A 13,024-nucleotide genomic window follows, 5' to 3' on the forward strand; every position below is an offset into this window, starting at 1 on the left:
ATACAAAGGTGAATATCTACTCACAGTGTATATTGCAGGTTACCGGCTCCTTCCCAATATGAAAAGACAATATGAGCCAAATAAAGACAAACTTTTTTACTGAATCTGTGATATTGTCTTTTCATATTGGGAAGGAGCTGGTAACCTGCAATATACACTGTGAGTAGATATTCACCTTTGTATGGTGTATTGTCTGATATTTCAGCACCACTATTTTCCACCTAGAGTTATACAACCGAGGAAGGAAAGGAAGATACCAACGACTGATACAAGCTGAACCAGCGCCTCCAGCTAGCACACCCGAATCCCACAGGTAGCAGGCAACCAAGCTTATAGATTCAGTATATCTCCTGCCTGGAGAGTATACGGAATTTGTCACCATCTCTTGGAGGTTTGACAATCTTCTTGATTGCCTGCCACCTGAAAGACCCAACATCTCCATTATGAACCTCCAGAAAATGTTTAGTTATTGCTGACACTGCTCTCTCATGAGAGATATGGGACAGGTGTTCTATAATATGTGTCCCTACCTCCCTAGTCGTTCTTCCTACATATTGTCGACAACACGAAGTACACTCAATTAGGTACACTACGTATTTAATGCCACATTTGACACATCCTTTAGTTTCAAATATTTCTGTACTGGTGGCTGAGGAAAATGTAGTGGCTATTTTAATATGGTCACATGAACCACATGACCGTTTACCACATTTAAAGGTGCCTTTAAAATGTAACCATGAGCTCCTACGTTCCCCACCTTTAAGTAAACTAGGAGACAATAAATTTCCTAGAGTCAAATTTCTTTTGTACACAAAGTTGCAACCATCATTAATCACATTTCATAGGATTTTATCTCCACGCAAGAGGGAATGTTTTTTCTAATGATGTTGCATACCTGGTGATACTGGTTTTCACTAGGGTAGGTTTATTGCCAGCCTTAGGTGTCCCTTTAACAACTTTGTTTGTCTGAAAAAATAGTTGAGACCTATCAATCTGATCAACCTCAGAACATGCCCTATCCATCTGATCAACCTCAGCCTATTCTTCTCTGACAAGGGACCCTACCATTACATTTAGTCACACTTTGAGGGACCTGTTGGACGATGGGCTGGAGATGGGCATCATAGATAAGCACACTTTTGATTGCTTGCTGGTTGAAAACCCTGTGATGCCCATCTTCCACCATTTTCCTAAAGTCCATAAAAGTCTTGACAACGTACAAGGCAGACCAGTAGTGGCAGGAATTGGTTTGTTACTCGAGCCCCTATCTAAATGGGTTGACAAATTTTTACAACCGCTAGTACAAAACCTGCCAAGTTATGTACGTGACACAGCACATACTCTGTCCAAATTAGAACAAACAAAATGGGAGCCAAATTATAGTTGGATAACTATCAATGTAGTGGCACTATATTCTTCCATACCACACAAATTTGGACTCCAAGCTGTGGAGTTCTTTATGGACATGTGTATTGATCTTGATCCTAAACATAGAAATTTTGTGATAAGAGTAATCAAATTTCTATTACAACACAATTTTTTCAAATTTTCAGATGTATTCTATCTCCAGAGGTGTGGAACCGCAATGGGGGTGAAATTTGCCCCCTCCTACGTCTACCTCTTCATGGGGTGGTGGGAGCAGTTCCACGTCTATGGAGATGGAAATATGTTCTCTGGATATATCACTAAATATATAAGATTTATTGATGATCTTGTGATCATCTGGTCTTCAGGACAGACACAAGCACAGGAACTGGTTGACTACTTGAACAATAATGAAGTGGGCTTGAAGTTCACCTTTGAGTGGCACAAAAAAAACATAAATTATTTGGATGTAACTTTGACTGGTGATACTGATTCCAATAGAATTATTTCATCCCTCTATCGTAAGCCTATCTCCGGGAACACCCTACTGCACGCCAACAGCAGCCACCTCCAACATGTGCTTAAGGGAATAGCGAAAGGTCAATTTATGCGAATTAAACGCAACTGTTCCCGGAGACAGGACTACCTTAGAGAGAGTGAAGATCTTAGCAGACAAATGTTGGAAAGGAATTACCCATAGAAGGTAATCAACAGGGCACGTTCTGAGGTTGATCAGATGGATAGGTCTCAACTATTTTTTCAGACAAACAAAGTTGTTAAAGGGACACCTAAGGCTCGCAATAAACCTACCCTAGTGACGGCCTACTCAAACCAGTATCACCAGGTATGCAACATCATTAGAAAAAACATTCCCATCTTGCGTGGAGATAAAACCCTATGAAAGGTGATTAATGATGGTTTCAATTTTGTGTAAAAAATAAATTTGACTCTAGGAAATTTATTGTCTCCTAGTTTACTCAAAGGTGAGGAATGTAGGAGCTCATGGTTACATTTTAAAGGCACCTTTAAATGTGGTAAACGGTCATGTGGTTCATGTGACCATATTATAATAGCCACTACATTTTCCTCAGCCACCAGTACAGAAATATTTGAAACTAAAGGATGTGTCAAATGTGGCAGTAAATACCTAGTGTACCTAATTGAGTGTACGCTGTGTTGTCGACAATATGTAGGAAGAACGACTAGGGAGGTAGGGACACATATTAAAGAACACCTGTCCCATATCTCTCATGAGAGAGCAGTGTCAGCACTACCTAAACATTTTCTAGAGGTTCATATTGGAGATGTTGGGTCTTTCAGGTGGCAGGCAATCGAGCAGATTGTCAAACCCCGGTCCCCCAAGAGGTGATGACAAATTCCGTATACTCTCCAGACAGGAGATATACTGGATCTATAAGCTCGGTTGCCTGCTACCTGTGGGATTCATCTCAGAATTTAATATTATCAACTATTGGCAACACTGATTTGTAAGAGGATTGTCCACCGAATCTTTGGGATTTTTTAGCTATTTTTTGTACATCTTCTAATTTCCAAGGTCCATTAAGCCATATCTAGTCTAACCTGTACTCATATTTAATAGATATTCATAGCATATCCAATAGGTATTTATGGCATATTTTCTAATAATATCATTAATAGTAAGTATTCATATATGTTTAAATTGATATTTAATTACTTTCTGTGCCCTTGATCAATATATGTATCCATTACATATCATATTCCTCAATTTCTGCTCTCTATATATAATACTATAGTAATATATATATAAACTGATAAGCTAATATCGACTATAGCTCTTGTTTGAATTGCATTTATATTGAGCGTTGTCACTAAGGGCTAACTTATGTGAGAATTTGTTTTTATGCACCTCCCAAGGGAGGGGTTAAGGGCTTTAAATAAGCTACACCTGTTAGCATGCTCTATGTCTATGACTACAGCCTGCATGGCTGAAACCGGTCAGATGTTTTTATGATAGCTCTCATTTCTACATGGAGTCTGACATTTTTTTGAGTTTTTTTAATATTATCTAATAAAGTTTTTGATCATTTTATACAGCACTCCCTTTCTTTCTTGCTGGGACGCCTTGGGAACTTCTTTTCGTTATTACTCATGGAGTACTCCATTCCTGCATTCTAGTCCGCAGCAAGCTAGGGCTGTCTTTTACACTATGTCAGGTTCGGAGGAGGAGCCATGGGGGTATTCTGGAGACAAGCTGAGCAGAGTTGGAGTGAGACACACATCAGATGGGATCGTAGCGGAATTCCTGCACAGCATGACATGAACCGGACTGAGTCCACGGACACCGGACAAAGGAGACTGGTAATATATGTTGCCATCTGTGGCTGTATCAAAAGGGTACTTTGCATTTGCAATATTTGGGGCTGATACCACCGGCTGTGGGCCCCAGTGTTATTCAAGGTTGAGAGTTAACCCTGCTAGCCATACCTTGGAACTTTTGCTTCTTGCTCTTTACTTATTTGCTTGTTTGCACCACCGCTACATATAAGCAGTTTTGAACATTTCAACATACAGTATATGTTGGGATTAATACTACATTGGTTTGCTCACTCTGCATTTTGCTATGGTAACGGCTTGTAACTCCATGACGCCCACTTTTTACTGCACTGTTTTTTGTTTCTCTGTGTCTAGGTATTATTTAGTTAATAATTGTAACTTTAATTTAGGTCTTTTTAAATTATGTTAAAGTTAGGGGGTGTTAGGTTTAGGGCTACGGTTAGGGTTAACTTTAGGGTTACAGTTAGGGTTAGGTTTAGGGGTTAATATAGTTTAATTTAGGTTGTTGCGATGTGGGGGGCTGGCGGTTTAGGGTTAATAGGTTTATTTAGTGGTAGTGATGTGGGAGGCCAGAGGTTTAGGGGTTAATAACTTTATTTTGTGGCGGTGATGTCATGGAGCGGTGGAATAGGGGCTAATATCTTTATTATAGTGTGGGCGATGTTGGCGTGCGGGGGAATAGGGGTTAATAACTTTATTATAGTGTCAGTGATATCGGAAGCGGCAGATTAGGGGTTAATAACTTTATTTCGGTGTCGGCAATGTCGGGGGCAGCAGATTAGTGGTGTTTAGACTTGGGGTTTATGTTAGGGTGTTAGGTTTAAACGTTACTTTTTTCCCCATAGACATCAATGGGGCTGCGTTACAGAGCTTTTTATTCCGGGATCACAGGTGTTCATTTATTTTCTAACACTCTCTCCCCATTGATGTCTATGGGGAAAGCGTGCACGAGCATATCAAAGCAGCGCTTGTACTTTGTGTGGTATGGAGCTCAACGCAACCATAGTTTTTTTTTTTAGTTTTTTTAAAAAGCTAACTAAATATATTTAGTTGCACTTGTTATTAGTTTTAACTTTAAAATGAAAAAATATTATATTTTACTACAAAGGTTAAAAAATACATTTAGCAGAAAAATGTTCATAAATAACTTAATTCTCAAAAAATGAGTAGTAAATTATTAAAACATTAATAAATTTAAATTAAAACTCAAATGCTAGTGAAGATCAGAAGACAGCAACCAATTTGTATCCTAGAGTACATTTTCTTTCTGTGACATCAAAAATGCAAATTACTGTACAATATGCAATATTTTTCAAAGCTGTCAGGCCTATTTGAGGCATTGAATGTTTTATTTTTAGGTTTTAGTTATTTTAGATTTTCGTTGTGTTTTGTATCAATTTGGACTCCACTAATTGTACTTTAATGTATATCAGTATCTTTAGGACTTTAAGAGATACTGAATCCAAATGTTTTCTTTCATGATTCAGATAGAGCATGCGAGTTTAAAGGGACACTGTACCCAAAATTGTTCTTTCGTGATTCAGATTGAGCATGAAATTGTAAGCAACTTTCTAATTTACTCCTATTATCAAATATTCTTTATTCTCTTGGTATCTTTATTTGAAATGCAAGAATGTAAGTTTAGATGCCGGCCCATTTTTGGTGAACAACCTGGGTTGTCCTTGCTGATTGGTGGATAAATTCATCCACCAATAAAAAAGTGTTGTCCAGAGTACTGAAACAAATAAAAGCTTAGATGCCTTCTTTTTCAAATAATGATAGCAAGAGAACGAAGAAAAATTGATAATATGAGTAAATTAGAAAGTTGCTTAAAATTGCATGATCTTTCTGCATTACAAAAGAAAACATTTGGGTTCAGTGTCCCTTTAAGCAACTTTCTAATTTACTCCTATGATCAATTTTTCTTTGTTCTCTTTGTATCTTTATTTGAAAAAAAGCAGGAATGTAAAGCTCACAAGTTGGCACATTTTTGGTTTAGAACCCTGGATAGCGCTTGCTGATTGGTGGCTGCTGAACCAAAAATGTTTTTTCAAATAAAGATACCAAGAGAACAAAGAAAAAATGAAAATAAGATTAAATTAGAAAGTTGATTAAAATTGCATGCTTTATCTGAATCATGAAAGAAGAAATTTGGGTTCAGTATCCCTTTAATTGTTTGCATATTAGGATGTAAAAGTGACCTTGCAGTCTAAAAGGGCTGGATAGGGCCGTTTCTTTGGCATGTTTGAAGGGTTTTTGTAATTCTAATGATCATACACCACTAGCAAGGTGCTGCCTGCTGCCTGCATTTATGATGGCGCACAAAACTTAGGCCTAGATTTGGAGTTTTGTCGGTAACAACCCGAAAAACTAACGCCGGCTTTTTTCTGGCCACACCATAAAAATAACTCTGGTATCGAGAGTCCACATAAAGGCTGCGTTAGGCTCCAAAAAAGGAGCGTAGAGCATTTTTAACGCAGCTTCAACTCTCGATACCAGAGCTGCTTACGGACGCGGCCAGCCTCAAAAACGTGCTCGTGCAAGATTCCCCCATAGGAAACAATGGGGCTGTTTGAGGTGAAAAAAACCCAAACACCTGCAAAAAGGCCGCGTTCAGCTCCTAACGCAGCCCCATTGTTTGCTATGCGGTAACCCTTCCTACGTCTGCACTTAACACTCTAACATGTACTCCGAGTCTAAACACCCCTAACCTTACACTTATTAACCCCTAATCTGCCACCCCCGCTATCGCTGACCCCTGCATATTATTATTAACCCCTAATCTGCCGCTCCGTAAACCGCCGCTACTTACATTATCCCTATGTACCCCTAATCTGCTGCCCCTAACACCGCCGACCCCTATATTATATTTATTAACCCCTAATCTGCCCCCCACAACGTCGCCTCCACCTGCCTACACTTATTAACCCCTAATCTGCCGACCGGACCTGAGCGCTACTATAATAAAGTTATTAACCCCTAATCCGCCTCACTAACCCTATCATAAATAGTATTAACCCCTAATCTGCCCTCCCTAACATCGCCGACACCTAACTTCAATTATTAACCCCTAATCTGCCGACCAAATCTCGCCGCTATTCTAATAAATGTATTAACCCCTAAAGCTAAGTCTAACCCTAATACTAACACCCCCCTAAGTTAAATATAATTTAAATCTAACGAAATTAATTAACTCTTATTAAATAAATTATTCCAATTTAAAGCTAAATACTTACCTGTAAAATAAATCCAAATATAGCTACAATATAAATTATAATTATATTATAGCTATTTTAGGATTTATATTTATTTTACAGGTAACTTTGTATTTATTTTAACCAGGTACAATAGCTATTAAATAGTTAAGAACTATTTAATAGCTAAAATAGTTAAAATAATTACAAATTTACCTGTAAAAGAAATCCTAACCTAAGTTACAAATAAACCTAACACTACACTATCAATAAATTAATTAAATACAATTGCTACAAATAAATACAATTAAATAAACTAGCTAAAGTACAAAAAATAAAAAAGAACTAAGTTACAAAAAATAAAAAAATATTTACAAACATAAGAAAAATATTACAACAATTTTAAACTAATTACACCTACTCTAAGCCCCCTAATAAAATAACAAAGCCCCCCAAAATAAAAAAATGCCCTACCCTATTCTAAATTACTAAAGTTCAAAGCTCTTTTACCTTACCAGCCCTGAACAGGGCCCTTTGCGGGGCATGCCCCAAGAAATTCAGCTCTTTTGCCTGTAAAAAAAAACATACAATACCCAAGCCCCCCAACATTACAACCCACCACCCACATACCCCTAATCTAACCCAAACCCTCCTTAAATAAACCTAACACTAAGCCCCTGAAGATCATCCTACCTTGTCTTCACCATACCAGGTTCACCGATCGGTCCAGAAGAGCTCCTCCGATGTCCTGATCCAAGCCCAAGCGGGGGGCTGAAGAGGTCCATGATCCAGCTGAAGTCTTCATCCAAGCGGGCCAGAAGAGGTCTTCCATCCGATTGAAGTCTTCATCCAAGCGGCATCCATCCGGAGCAAAGCGGCAGTATCCTGAAGACCTCCACCGCGGAACATCCATCCTGGCCGACAACTGAACGACGAATGACGGTTCCTTTAAATGACGTCATCCAAGATGGCGTCCCTCGAATTCCGATTGGCTGATAGGATTCTATCAGCCAATCGGAATTAAGGTAGGAATATTCTGATTGGCTGATGGAATCAGCCAATCAGAATCAAGTTCAATCCGATTGGCTGATCCAATCAGCCAATCAGATTGAGCTTGCATTCTATTGGCTGATCGGAACAGCCAATAGAATGCGAGCTCAATCTGATTGGCTGATCGGATCAGCCAATCGGATTGAACTTGATTCTGATTGGCTGATTCCATCAGCCAATCAGAATATTCCTACCTTAATTCCGATTGGCTGATAGAATCCTATCAGCCAATCGGAATTCGAGGGACGCCATCTTGGATGACGTCATTTAAAGGAACTGTCATTCGTCGTTCAGTCGTCGACCAGGATGGATGTTCCGCGGTGGAGGTCTTCAGGATGCTGCCACTTCGCTCCGGATGGATGCCGCTTGGATGAAGACTTCAATCGGATCGAAGACCTCTTCTGGCCCGCTTGGATGAAGACTTCAGCCGGATCATGGACCTCTTCAGCCCCCCGCTTGGGCTTGGATCAGGACATCGGAGGAGCTCTTCTGGACCAATCGGTGAACCTGGTATGGTGAAGACAAGGTAGGATGATCTTCAGGGGCTTAGTGTTAGGTTTATTTAAGGGGGGTTTGGGTTAGATTAGGGGTATGTGGGTGGTGGGTTGTAATGTTGGGGGGCTTGGGTATTGTATGTTTTTTTTTACAGGCAAAAGAGCTGAATTTCTTGGGGCATGCCCCGCAAAGGGCCCTGTTCAGGGCTGGTAAGGTAAAAGAGCTTTGAACTTTAGTAATTTAGAATAGGGTAGGGCATTTTTTTATTTTGGGGGGCTTTGTTATTTTATTAGGGGGCTTAGAGTAGGTGTAATTAGTTTAAAATTGTTGTAATATTTTTCTTATGTTTGTAAATATTTTTTTATTTTTTGTAACTTAGTTCTTTTTTATTTTTTGTACTTTAGCTAGTTTATTTAATTGTATTTATTTGTAGCAATTGTATTTAATTAATTTATTGATAGTGTAGTGTTAGGTTAATTGTAGGTAATTGTAGGTAGTTTATTTAATTAATTTATTGATAGTCTAGTGTTAGGTTTATTTGTAACTTAGGTTAGGATTTCTTTTACAGGTAAATTTGTAATTATTTTAACTATTTTAGCTATTAAATAGTTCTTAACTATTTAATAGCTATTGTACCTGGTTAAAATAAATACAAAGTTACCTGTAAAATAAATATAAATCCTAAAATAGCTATAATATAATTATAATTTATATTGTAGCTATATTTGGATTTATTTTACAGGTAAGTATTTAGCTTTAAATTGGAATAATTTATTTAATAAGAGTTAATTAAGTTCGTTAGATTTAAATTATATTTAACTTAGGGGGGTGTTAGTATTAGGGTTAGACTTAGCTTTAGGGGTTAATACATTTATTAGAATAGCGGCGAGATTCGGTCAGCAGATTAGGGGTTAATAATTGAAGTTAGGTGTCGGCGATGTTAGGGAGGGCAGATTAGGGGTTAATACTATTTATGATAGGGTTAGTGAGGCGGATTAGGGGTTAATAACTTTATTATAGTAGCGCTCAGGTCCGGTCGGCAGATTAGGGGTTAATAAGTGTAGGCAGGTGTAGGCGACGTTGTGGGGGGCAGATTAGGGGTTAATAAATATAATATAGGGGTCGGCGGTGTTAGGGGCAGCAGATTAGGGGTACATAAGGATAACGTAGGTGGCGGCGCTTTGCGGTCGGCAGATTAGGGGTTAATAAGTGTAGGCAGGTGGAGGCGATGTTGAGGGGGGCAGATTAGGGGTTAATAAATATAATACAGGGGTCGGCGGTGTTAGGGGCAGCAGATTAGGGGTACATAAGGATAACGTAGGTGGCGGTCGGCAGATTAGGGGTTAAAAATTTTTTTTCAAGTGGCGGCGATGTGGGGGGACCTCGGTTTAGGGGTACATAGGTAGTTTATAGGTGTTAGTGTACTTTAGAGTACAGTAGTTAAGAGCTTTATAAACCGGCGTTAGCCCAGAAAGCTCTTAACTACTGACTTTTTTCCTGCGGCTGGAGTTTTGTCGTTAGATGTCTAACGCTCACTTCAGAAACGACTCTAAATACCGGAGTTAGAAAAATCCCATTGAAAAGATAGGATACGCAATTTACGTAAGGGGATCTGCGGTATGGAAAAGTCGCGGCTGAAAAGTGAGCGTTAGACCCTATTTTGAGTGACTCCAAATACCGGCGGTAGCCTAAAACCAGCGTTAGGAGCCTCTAACGCTGGTTTTCACGGCTAACGCCAAACTCTAAATCTAGGCCTTATATTTTTTGCCACTCATCTTCCTCTTGCACAGCCAATGGAGCATAAGCAGGGTTTGTCAATCATCCTGGGGGAAGAGGGTAGATCATTCCATGACAAGCTTAGTTTACCACCTCTAAATGTAGTGATTAGCTTAAGAAACACACCACTGCTTCTTAAAAGGACAGAAAAGTTAAAATTAAACATTCATGATTCATATACAGAGCATGCAGTTTTAAACAACATTCCAATGTACTTACTGTTATCTAATTTGCTTCTTTCTTTTGGTATCTTTAGTTGAAAAGCATACCTAGGTAGACTCAGGAGCAGAAATGCACTACTGGGAGCTAGCTGCTGATTGGTGGCTGCACATATATGCTTCTTGTCATTAGAGCATCCTTCAACAAAGGATGCCAAGAGAACAAATAAAAAAGTATACATTAAAATTATATGCTTTTTTTTGAATTATGAAAGAAACATTTTGGCTTCCATGTCCATTTAAAGGGACATTGTATACTAGATGTCTCTTTGCATAAATGTTGTGTAGATAATCCATTTATATAGCCCATCTGGGGGTGTTTTTGTAACAATGTATAGTTTTGCTTATTTTTTAATAACATTTTGCTGATTTTCAGACTCGTAACCAAGCCCTAAAGTATAAGATATAGACTGACGGCTACATATTCCAGCTTGCTCCTGTTTATGTAATATGAAAATTAAAATATTTTTCAAAACACTAATATTTAGAACAAATGTTGGTCTTATTCCATCTAAATCCACAGAATGTAGAGAAAATATAATGCATGTATAACTTTAGATACTGTGACATGTAAAGTTACATTTGCACACAAGGTCACAATGAAGTCAGAAAAGTTACTTGATAGTGTTATAAAGAAAACTACACATTTTTTAGCTATTTGTCCCAACCTCGGAATATCTGAATTTGAACCAACCAGCGTTATTTTGTTTTTTATACTGCATATAATTATTAAGGTTATATTGGTTTCAGTAAACTAAGGACTTTTGTAAAGTTATGATAATGACCACTTTCGTAGTTTAACCTTCTCCTATTCTGATTAGCTTAACAAATAATGATTTAAAGGGACAGTACACTGTAAAATTGTTTTTCCATAAATGTATTTTAAATGACTTGTTATACCAACTGCAGAGTATAAAATATTTGAGAAATTGCATTTTTGGGTTTATTTGTGTATCTGAAGTAGCTGGTTTTGTGCTTTGAAACCACAGCCTATTACAATGGGTTGAGCTTCAGGTAATATCAGATCTCATTATGTTATCACTTTTATGTACACAGACTTGCTTCCTTATCTTATATTTGTCTGAAACACCAACTCAATACATAGAGAGAACAATGTAAAATTATCATTTTATTACTTAACTATCATGCCCCCCACTGAGGGTGTAATCTCTTCTGCTGGCTGTGTTTACTTAGGCTTGTCAATAGCGTATACGCCAGTATCAAAACTTTCAGTATAGGTTGGGAAACCACAAGCTAAATCAGCTATTTCAAATGCTGAAATATGAGTAAAGGAGCTACTTGCAACCAATTTAATACACTCTAGCAGGTATAAAGGATCATTGGGAATAATTTAAAGGGGAGAAAGTTTTTGGGTGAACTGTCCCTTTAACCATCCAGGAAAAAAACTGCCCTATTGAAATACCTTTCAACATAATTGTAACAGCCCATAAACTAGTAAATTTAAGATTTTTAAAGGGACGTTCCAGCTAAAATTGGAATCCACATTGATGCTTTTCAGTTTTGAATTTAAGCATTTCTGTAATATACATGTATTAGTAAAAATGCTTCTAATAATAGCAATTGATGTTTCAAAAGTGTATTTAAGTATGCACAGGGCACCAGCATTTTAAACACAACACTTGCTCAGATAGCCTATGGTGCTTGCTCCATCTGGCAATTACTTAATTTGTTAATTGCTGACATGATAAAAGCCCCACTGGTTCTCAGAGTAGTTGCAGTATTTAAAATGTTGGTGCCCTGAGAATATCTAGCTATGCTTCATGTGCATGTGCAGAGAAAAATGTTGACACTAGAACAGTGATAATTTTTATTAAAAACATAATTTATGTAAGAACTTACCTGATAAATTCATTTGTTTCATATTGGCAAGAGTCCATGAGCTAGTGACGTATGGGATATACATTCCTACCAGGAGGGGCAAAGTTTCCCAAACCTCAAAATGCCTATAAATACACCCCTCACCACACCCACAAATCAGTTTAACGAATAGCCAAGAAGTGGGGTGATAAGAAAAAAGTGTGAAAGCATAAAAAATAAGGAATTGGAATAATTGTGCTTTATACAAAAAAATCATAACCACCACAAAAAAGGGTGGGCCTCATGGACTCTTGCTAATATGAAAGAAATGAATTGATCAGGTAAGTTCTTACATAAATTATGTTTTCTTTCATGTAATTAGCAAGAGTCCATGAGCTAGTGACGTATGGGATAATGACTACCCAAGATGTGGATCTTTCCACGCAAGAGTCACTAGAGAGGGAGGGATAAAATAAGGACAGCCAATTCCTGCTGAAAATAATCCACACCCAAAATAAAGTTTAAATAAAAACATAAGCAGAAGATTCAAACTGAAACAGCTGCCTGAAGTACTTTTCTACCAAAAACTGCTTCAGAAGAAGAAAACACATCAAAATGGTAGAATTTAGTAAAAGTATGCAAAGATGACCAAGTTGCTGCTTTGCAAATTTGATCAACCGAAGCTTCATTCCTAAACGCCCAGGAAGTAGAAACTGACCTAGTAGAATGAGCTGTAATCCTCTGAGGCTGAGTTATACCCGACTCAACATAGGCATGATGAATTAAAGATTT

Source organism: Bombina bombina, chromosome 3 (genome assembly GCF_027579735.1).
Source record: "Bombina bombina isolate aBomBom1 chromosome 3, aBomBom1.pri, whole genome shotgun sequence".
Classification (NCBI taxonomy): domain Eukaryota; kingdom Metazoa; phylum Chordata; class Amphibia; order Anura; family Bombinatoridae; genus Bombina; species Bombina bombina.